Source organism: Callospermophilus lateralis, chromosome 18, assembly GCF_048772815.1.
Source record: "Callospermophilus lateralis isolate mCalLat2 chromosome 18, mCalLat2.hap1, whole genome shotgun sequence".
Lineage (NCBI taxonomy): Eukaryota > Metazoa > Chordata > Mammalia > Rodentia > Sciuridae > Callospermophilus > Callospermophilus lateralis.
Genome location: NC_135322.1, coordinates 16,884,158 through 16,893,929, shown reverse-complemented (window position 1 = coordinate 16,893,929; position 9,772 = coordinate 16,884,158). Strand labels below are relative to the sequence as shown.

Here is a 9,772-nt window from a genome sequence, read left to right as displayed (position 1 = left end):
ACAAATATCTAGCAATGTGAATGTCCAAAGTACTTTTAAAAATAGGAGTGTTTTGTTTTCATGTTAAATTGCAGAGATGTGGTATTAGACTCTCGATTACTCTCCTAGACCTTGAGATGAATTATACTAATACAAAATCGTAGGAAATAGTCTTCAGTAAATACAGGAAAAATAAAATTAAAAGCCTGTGGTAACCTGGACTTACTGCCTTTCCAGACTCTATCTGTATTTTTTTTTCTCACAGACATCATATATTATTGCATCTAATTAATTGTCATTTGAAGTTTAGTATGTTGAATCCTGCCTAACAATTCTGGTATTTGCTGTCCACCTGCTCTATTTGATCACCTTATCTTTCCTCCCTGTAACTACCTATGGTTTATTTTCTTGTTTGCAGGATTTTGATGAACTATTCTAAAATTTCTTACTAAGCGCAAGGGTGGGGGGAAGCTCCAGAGAGTGAGGAGAAAAGTGATGTGCCTGTGCATAAGTGAATAAGGGAAAGTTGGAAAGGGGAACTTGGAGGTGGGAAGCCTTGTGTGTAAAAGCTCAGTTACTCCATGTCCAGGCCACGGTCATCTCTCACATGTTGTTCCAATAGCCCCCTTACTCATCCGCTTGTTCCTTCAATGCACCACTAAAGTTTCTTCTTAGGGGTTGGGAGTGTGACTCAGTGGTAGAACACTTACCTGGCATGTGTGATGTTCTGGGTTCTGTCCCCAGCATTGCAGGGGCTGGGTGGGGGAGTTTCTTAATACAGCAGCCAGCCTAATCCTTCTAAAATAAGTTAGTTTATGTCACTCCTTAAAACTTTCTGTGGCTTCCCTTCACACTCAGAATGAAAACCAATCTCCACAGTGGTCTGTCTCTGTTACTGCTCTGATTGCGTTTAGCATTTTTTCTTAATTTTGCCTCTCTGCATTTGAGATAGCTGATTCCCTTGCATGGAATTTTCTCACTCCTGATATCTACATGACTTAATCTTTTGCTTCCTTCAAGGCTTTCCTCACATGTTACTAAACTGGAAAATCCTTCCCTGTGAACATCTCAACAAGTGCACAGTTCCTATCCCCCTTGCTCTATTTTATTTTTCTTCAAAGTTCTTATCCTCAATTTACCTATTTATATCTGTTTCCTCCAATCTACATCAAAATTGAAATTTTATTTCAATGGTAATCCACTATGGTCCTTGATGGATAGGAAATTTGGCTATGTTCATTTTACCAGTGGTGTGACAGGCTAGGCCTTGCTATGTTAACAATGAGCAAATATCAATATTTTAAGACAGAAAGTTTTTCATTCACATTATCCACCATGCGACCAGCTCACTGGTTTCATTAAAGAGGTTCTTGGCATAAAAGTTAGCTAGTGAGATCAAAATAAAACACACAGACTCAATTACCTTTTTCTATGACCAGGTCCGAGACGGCTCTCACCTCTCTGGCTCACACCTCGAACCATCCGGTAGGGCAGCAAGGATTACTCAGGGCTAGCAGGAGAGAGAGAGGCAGAGCACGCCAGGAAGTGGCTTTTTATTGGGGAACAAGAAATTCAGGGGAGAATTCCATCCAATGAAGGTTGTGGGGGGCAGCACTCCAAGGTCAGGGTCAGTGATTGGCCGCAGGGTCAGTGGTCAGTCACACCCCCACACGGACAGGCTCTCGCACCAGGAGAGGGTGGGGATAGCTCTGACACAGTTTAGCCAGAGCGCCTCACACCCAATCCAGGAGTTGCCCAATCACGTGTGAGAATGGCTTCCCACAACATTACATATCTGTCACGGAGCTTTGTATTTATCTTCCTCTCTATTTGTGTAGCTAGATATTCAAAGCCTTGGAGTCTTTGGTATGGATTAGGTGATCCCTTTTTAATTTAATTGTTTGAAATAAGAGACTGGAAAAGTCAAGAGATTTCATGTCTTGAACTTGGTGCATGCATCTGGATGCCTGTATGTAGATTCTAGATGTGTACAGGCATTCTAGCTTGAGGTCTTTGTTTTTAATTTAGGTTGTAGCTGGAGAAATGCTGCTTTAGGAAACTCTTTTTTTTTTTTTTTTTTTTTTTTTTAAGAGAGAGAGATGAGAGAGGGAGAGAGAGAATTTTTTAATATTTATTTATTTTAGTTTTCGGCGGACACAACATCTTTGTTTGTATGTGGTGCTGAGGATCGAACCTGGGCAGCACGCATGCCAGGCCAGCGCGCTACTGCTTGAGCCACATCCCCAGCCCCTGCTTTAGGAAACTCTTGGCATACTTGCAAAGGGAGAACTATATGGGGTCATGTTATTGTACCCACCTGCAGTCCAGATTAACATTTTGAGATTAGGGTAACAACCTGCCTGAATTCCTCCTGCAAAGGTTTCTGGGCCCCTCTCAGCATTGGAGCTAATCTACTCAGAATCCATTCCATCTTGCTCTTCTTAAGTTCCCACATACTTAGGGAAGCCTGGGATTTTTTTCCCATCTGTGTGTGTGTGTGTGTGTGTGTGTGTGTGTGTGTGTGTGTGTTGGAGGAAGGAAAAGTAAGGGTAGACGGCATAGTAAGGATATTGGAAGGAGAGTGTAGAATTATTTGGGTATTTCTGGGAGCTTTTAAATTTTTCCTCTTTCCCCCACAGTTGCTTTTTGAGGATGCTGTACTTTTCCAGGAGTGGAATCTAGGGAAACATAATTTAGGTTCTGAGGTATGTGTTAAAAGCTATACTCCAGGTGAACTGATATATCTTCCTTGAAATATAGTGGGATCCTCCCCCTTATTTGAATGAACATTTGTTTTCTTTATCTAGAAATTTCCTTGCTCAAGTTGCCTATGAAACCATCCCAGATATTCTCATTCTGTCAGGGAATGAATGATTGTGCCCAGCAGTACGGTCTTGCCCCCTATTTTCCCACTCTTTGACAGTGTTTCAGTGTGTGCAGTGTTTCATGATGGAGCCTAAATGCATTCCCTTCAGGAAAACAGTTGAGCCTCCCAGTTTAGCCTTGGAGTTTAATTAATTAGTAATGATTTAATGATTGTTGATTGGGGTAAGTACTCTCCACAAACATGTTTATTTTTCTTAATTTTTGACTTCCCTTTATAAGAAAACATATGGAGGGTTTTTTTTTGTTGTGTTGTTGTTTTTTTTTTTTTGGTTATTGTTGTTTTGTTTTCTTGTACCAGAGATTGACCTCAGGGTTACTCAACCACTAAGCCACATCCCCAGCCTATTTTGTTTTTTATTTAGAGACAGGGTCTCACTGAGTTGCTTAGGGCCTAACTTACTGAGGCTGGCTTTGAACTTGAGATTCTCCTGTCTCAACTTCCCAAGCCTCAGGGATTACAGGCATGCTTGTACTTGGTATGAAGTGTTTGATACTATAAAAGAATAATGGAATGTTTATGTATGTAGCACTGAAATAATAAGCATTGGAAAAGTTTCTTTTGTGCCCTGCTATCCCCCTAAAAGAATATCCTCTACTCAGTGGCTCAGGAGGCTGAACCAGGATTGAGAGTTCAAAGCCAGCCTTAGCAATTTAGCAAGGCATTAAGGAACTCGGTGAGACCCTGTGTCTAAATAAAATACAAAAAAGGGCTGGGGATGTGGCTCAGTGGTTGAGTGCCCCTGAGTTCAATCCCTGGTACCAAAAATAAATAAATAAATAACCTCTAAAGACAGTTTTATACTCATCATTTTGTTGCTTTTGTCTTTATATCTTTAAGAGGATATTATCAGGTTTCTGTATTTTGACCTTTCAAGAAGATTATCCAGATAAGTTTTTTAGCACTGTAGACTCTTAAAGTTGTAAAGGAACTCAGAACTCTTGTTCAATCTAAGTATCCAAAATAATGGAATAGTTATGATTTGCATTCCTAAGATGAAATACAGTTTTCAAGAACTTGCTTTGTAAAGAAAACTGCCTATGATTTTGTCTAATAATGAAGATCCTTAGTATTTAGTATATATTTTAATTATGCCAATCTCCTCTTATGTGCTATAGAAGTGTTGTTTTTATTTTTGTAGATTTTTTTTCAAAGATTATGTCTTTCTTTAATGGAAAAAAAGGGAAGAAAAGAACACATAAATATTAAATGTTTGATAAATAATGGTTTGTATATTGGATATATCCATTGTAAAATTCTTTCAGCTTTGCTGTATGTTTGAAATTTTTATAATAAAAGTGGAAAGTGGGCTGAGGATGTGGCTCAAGTGGTAGCGCGCTCACCTGGCATGCACAGGGCGCTAGGTTCGATCCTCAGCACCATATAAAAATAAAAAAAATAAAAAAGATGTTGTGTTCACTGAAAACTAAAAAAAGAAATAAAAAAATTCTCTCTCTAAAAAAAAAAAGTGGAAAGTTATGGATGATTGTTAAAAGAAAAGAAAAGTAATTTGCCATACTAGAACTTGCTGTGTATCTTTCTACCCTTTTAATTTATTGGGGAAATAACAAATAAATATGTTTTATTCATGCCTAGTCCTAGCCATGGGATAGGAGAATGTCCCATTGTGTGAAGGTGAATCGTCTTTAGCTACAAGATAATTCATGAGCATGGAGGTACTTTGTTCTAGTCATGTTCATTTTACTTTCTCTATCTCTGCCATCTACTCTGCTCTATCTCATTTGTTCAATATATCTTCTCCATCCCTCAGTGTCCTTCTCCATCTTTTTCATATTAAAAACATTTGTTTGAATCTCACCAGTACTATATGGGTTTGTCAATTCAGGAATTGGTAATGTTCAGGGACCTGAGACTGTAGACTTCTCTCAGGAAAAGTAGGAATGCCTCGCCCCTGGTTAGAGGGATTTATGTAGAGATGCACTGATAGACAACTCCACCAACCTAGTCTTACTTGATAAGGATATCAATTCCCAAATAAGTTATGGATTTTGGGTGTGTCTTTCAATTGTCTGGGTGGGTGTATGCCTTCCTAGGGAATTGTTTTCTGCTTTGGAGATAAGGAAACAGGCAGGCTGCCCATTGAGATCCCTTTATCTTCTCCATACTTCAGACCTTCATACTTTCTTCTTGTCTTTTCTGTAGTTGCTGTTTCCTTGAGGATCAAGGCCTAGGTTTGAATTCAGAAACAAGCAGGAATATATCTTTTTTCTTGTAAACAGGACTCTGTACTCCTAAGCCTGATGTGATTTCCCTGTTGGAGCAAGGGAAAGAATCATGATGGTCTTAAGGGGCATTATGGGAGGATGGCACCCAGATAAGTAAGGATTCTGAACAGGTAGGCAGGCAGTGCATTTAAGAATCAGCTGAAAAAAAGAATAGGCTGGTCAGGGAGGCAGAACCTCAATGGTGTTTACTGAGGCATCTTCCTCAGGGGCCCATTCAAGGGTGTGTGGAAGCATGCTGTTCATTTTGTTATTCTTCATATCATATATATATATGTGTGTATGTGTGTGTGTGTGTGTGTGTGTGTGTGTGTGTGTATGTGTATGTATACATATATATGTGCACAAAAACCACTCTTGTTTGAAATATTTTGTAATAAGAAATACTTTCTTGCCCAGTTTATGTGAGGCAACTTCCAGCACCATAAAAACAAAACGAAACAACTTTCAGACCATTAGTGAAACTAATATAGAAATGGGTTGGCCAGTTAGGATGTTGTGTTAATAATTTAGACATAATGATAGTTTAGACCTGGGTCAGAAAACTGTATATGGCCTGTGGGCCAGTCATCTGTTTTTGTAAATGAAGTTTTTAGGAACATAGCTAAACTCTTGCTTAAATATTGCCTGTGGCATCAGAGACAAATCCTCTGAAAGAGAAACTAGGAAAACTACCCCATTTACAATAGCCTCAAAAATAATAAAATACTTGGGAAAGAGGTAAAAGAAACTCTACAATGAAAACTACAGAATGCTAAAGAAAGAAATTAAACAAGATCTTAGATGATAGAAAGATCCCCCTTATTGTTGGAAAGGCAGAATTAGTATTGTCAAAATGACCATACTACCAAAAGTATTATACACATTTAATGTGATTCCAATAATAATCCCAATGACATTCCTCATAGAAATCAAAAAGGAAATAATGAAATCATCTGGAAAAATAAGAAACCCAGAATAGCTAAAGTAATTCTTAGCAAGAAGAGTGAAGCAGGTGGCATCATGATATATATGTGTGTGTATACATATATATGTGCACAAAACACTCTTGTTTGAAATATTTTGTAATAAAAATTACAGGAGTGTTTTTTTGTGCACATATATATGTATACACACACATATATATCCAGTATAGTTCCAGACCTTAAACTATACTGTAGAGCAATAGTAACAAAAACGCATGGTATTGGCACCAAAACAGACTTGTAGACCAATGGTAAAGAATAGAGGATACAGAGACAAACCCACATAAATACAGTTATCTCATTAGACAAAGGTGCCAAAAACATATATTGAAGAAAGGATAGCCTCTTCAACAAATGGTGCTGGGAAAACTGGAAATCCATATGCAACAAAATGAAATTAAGCCCGTATCTCTCACCATGCACAAAACTCAACTCAAATTGGAATAGGACCTAGGAATTAAACCAGAGACCCTGCGCCTACTAGAAGAAAAAGTAGGCCCAAATCTTCATCGTGTTGGATTAGGCCCCGACTTCCTTAAGACTCCTATAGTGCAAGAAATAAAATCAAGAATCAATAAATGGGATGGATTTAAACTAAAAAGCATCTTTTCAGCAAAAGAAACAATCAGTGAGGTGAATAGAGAGCCTACAGAATGGGAGCAAATTTTTCCATGTGCACATCAGATAGAGCACTATTTTCTAGGATATATAAAGAACTAAAAAAAATCAACACCAAATTAAAAAAAACATCAATAATTGGGCCAAGGAACTGAATAAGACACTTCACAGAAGAGGATATACAATTAATCAACAAATATATGAAAAAATGTTTAACATCTCTAGCAATTAGAGAAATGCAAATCAAAACTAAGAATTCATCTCACTCCAATCAGAATGGCAGTTATTAAGAATACAAACAATAAGTGTTGACAAGGATGTTGGGAGAAAGGCACACTCATACATTGCTGGGGGGACTGCAGATTGGTTCAATCAGTATGGAAAGCAGTATGGAGATTCCTTGGAAAACTTGAAATGGAACCACCATTTCTCCCAGCTATCCTACTCCTTGGTTTATAGCCAAAGGACTTTTGCATACTATAGTAACACAGCCACATCAATGGTTATAGCAGCACATTTCACAATAACTAAATTGTGGAACCAACCTAGATGCCCTTCAGTAGATGAATGGATAAAGAAACTGTGGAATTTATATCATATATATATGAAATATTACTCAGCAGTAAAAGAGAATAAAATCATGGCATTTGCAGGTAAATGGATGGAGTTGGAGATTATTATGATAAGTGAAGTAAGCCAATCCCAATAAAACAAATGTCGAATGTTTTCTCTGATATGAGGATGTTGATCCTTAATGGGGATGACAGGGGGAGCATGGGAGTAATGGAGGAACTTTAGATAGGGCAAAGGGGAGGGAAGGGAAAGAAGAGGCAAGGGGGTAGAAAAGACAGTGGAACGAGATGGACATCATTACTTCAAGTACCCATATGAAGACACAAATGGTGTGATTCTACTTTGTGTACAACTAGAGACATGAAAAATTGTGCTCTATATGTGTACTATGAATTGAAATGCATTCTGCTTTGTCATATGTAACAAATTAGAATAATAAATAAATTTTAAAAATATTGTCTGTGGGTGCTTTTGGGCAACAGTGGCCAAATTGTGTAGTTGCAATGGAGCCTATATAGTTTACAAACCTAAAATATTTCCTATTTACTATTGGCCCTTTAACAAAAATTTACCAGGCTGGGTATGTAGCTCATTGGTAGAATGCTTGCCTAGTACATATAAGGCCATAGGTTTGATCCCCAGCACCATTTTAAAAAAGAGAAAAGTTTGCCAATACCTATTTATTAACAGAAGAAATATTGGAAAATGATTAGATTCAGGATATTTTAGATTAGATTGGAAAATGATTAGATACAGGATATTTTAAAAATGTTGAGGGCTGGGGTTGTGGCTCAGAGGTAGAACACTTGCCTACCACGTGTGAGGCCCTGGGTTTGATCCTCAGCACCATTAAAATAAATAAATAAAATAAAGGTATTGTGCCCAAGTATAACTAAAAAAATAAATATTTTTAAAAAATATTGAGCCAGTAGGATCAATGGCAGTTCAATATGTGAGCCTCCAGTATGGTGGAGAGGTTGGAGCTGGGATTCATTGGCATATAGTTTAAAAAGCAGTAGGACTGATGAGTAATTTGGTAAGTAAATGAAATACTGAGAGGAGAAAGAAGGCCAAGGACTATGCTGTGAAGCTGACTTCCAGTTAGAGGTCAGAAAAGGAGGGTGGTACATTGGGTTGACCAACAACCTTATTTGCCCAAGAGTGGAGTTTTTTGGACACAAGACTTTTCCGTGCTAACCAGAATAGACTGAGGCAAACGAAGGTATTTTTGGTCACCGTAATTTTTTTTCTTTTTAAGTTCCTATGGGCACTTAATACTGAGCTACATATCTAGCCCCTTTTAAAATATTTTTTATTTTGAGACAGGGTTTCAAAAGTTGCTTAGGTTCTTGCTTAGGCTGGCTTTGAATTTGCAGTCCTCATCCTCCTGTGTCACTGGGATTGTAGTGATGCACCACCTTGCCCAGCCCCAGATGGTATTTAAAAGGTAACTGAGAAAGACTGGTAAGGTTGGCAAGTCAACTGTCAAATATTGTTAGCAGAATGGTAACTGACCACTAGATTTAATAAAAGAGGGTTGGGTCATATTAGAATGAATGATTTTTTTCCAGTGGAGTTATAAAAGCAAAGTGGAAAAATTCTGAGAAATTTTACTTTTTGGGAATCTTCCTGTTCCCCCATCAAACAAAGCAAACCACCCAAATAGGAGAGCAACTAAGAGAACAAAATATAAATCCACAGATAACATCTATATCAAAACTGGGGCTGGGGTTGGTGTTGTGGCTCAGTGGTGGAGTGCTTGCCTAGCATGTGTGGGGCACTGAGTTCTATCCTCAGCACCACATAAAAAAGTAAAATAAAGGTATTATATCCATCTATAACTAAGAAAAAATATACATATATAAAAACTAACGGGTTGGGGATGTAGCTCAGTTGGTAGAGTGCTTACTTCGCACGCACAAGGCCCTGGGTTCAATTCCCAGCACCACCAAAAAACAAAAACAAAAAACTGAGTGGCAAATTATCCCTCAATACCCTGTACGAAGGTTATGTACTAATAACAGTGTCAAGATACATGAAACAAAAATAACAGAAATGAAGGTAGAAACAGATTAACCCAATGTTAGTTGAAGACTTCAACATCCTTTTCTCAGTAATTGATAAAACTAATGGATGAAAAAATCAGCAAGTAAATGGAAGAACTAACTAACACCATCATGTGACTGGATATAACTGACTTTTACAGTACAATCTGCCTAACAATATTAGAATCCTAACTTTTTTCAAGTGTATATGGAACATTCTTCAAGATAGATCATATCTTGGATCATAAAGCAAATCTTAAAAATGTAAAGAATTATAATAATACATTATATGTTCTTTGACCATAATGGGATTAAATTAGAAATCAGTAACAGAAGGATAAGATTAAAGCCTCCAAACATACAGAAGTTAAACAATACACTTCTGAAAAATGCATGAGTCAAGGAAAAAGATTTGACAGCAAAAGACTTGGACACTTCATCAGAGGATGGAAAATAAACATCAGT

General features: G+C 37.6%; 1 non-coding gene across 1 annotated transcript; it reads left to right on the top strand.

Moving 5' to 3' along the window:
- The first annotated feature begins 9,140 nt into the window (after positions 1–9,140).
- Positions 9,141–9,213, top strand: Trnaa-cgc (transfer RNA alanine (anticodon CGC)). The gene has a single exon. It is a non-coding gene; the product is annotated as a tRNA-Ala (tRNA).
- Positions 9,214–9,772: the final 559 nt, after the last annotated feature.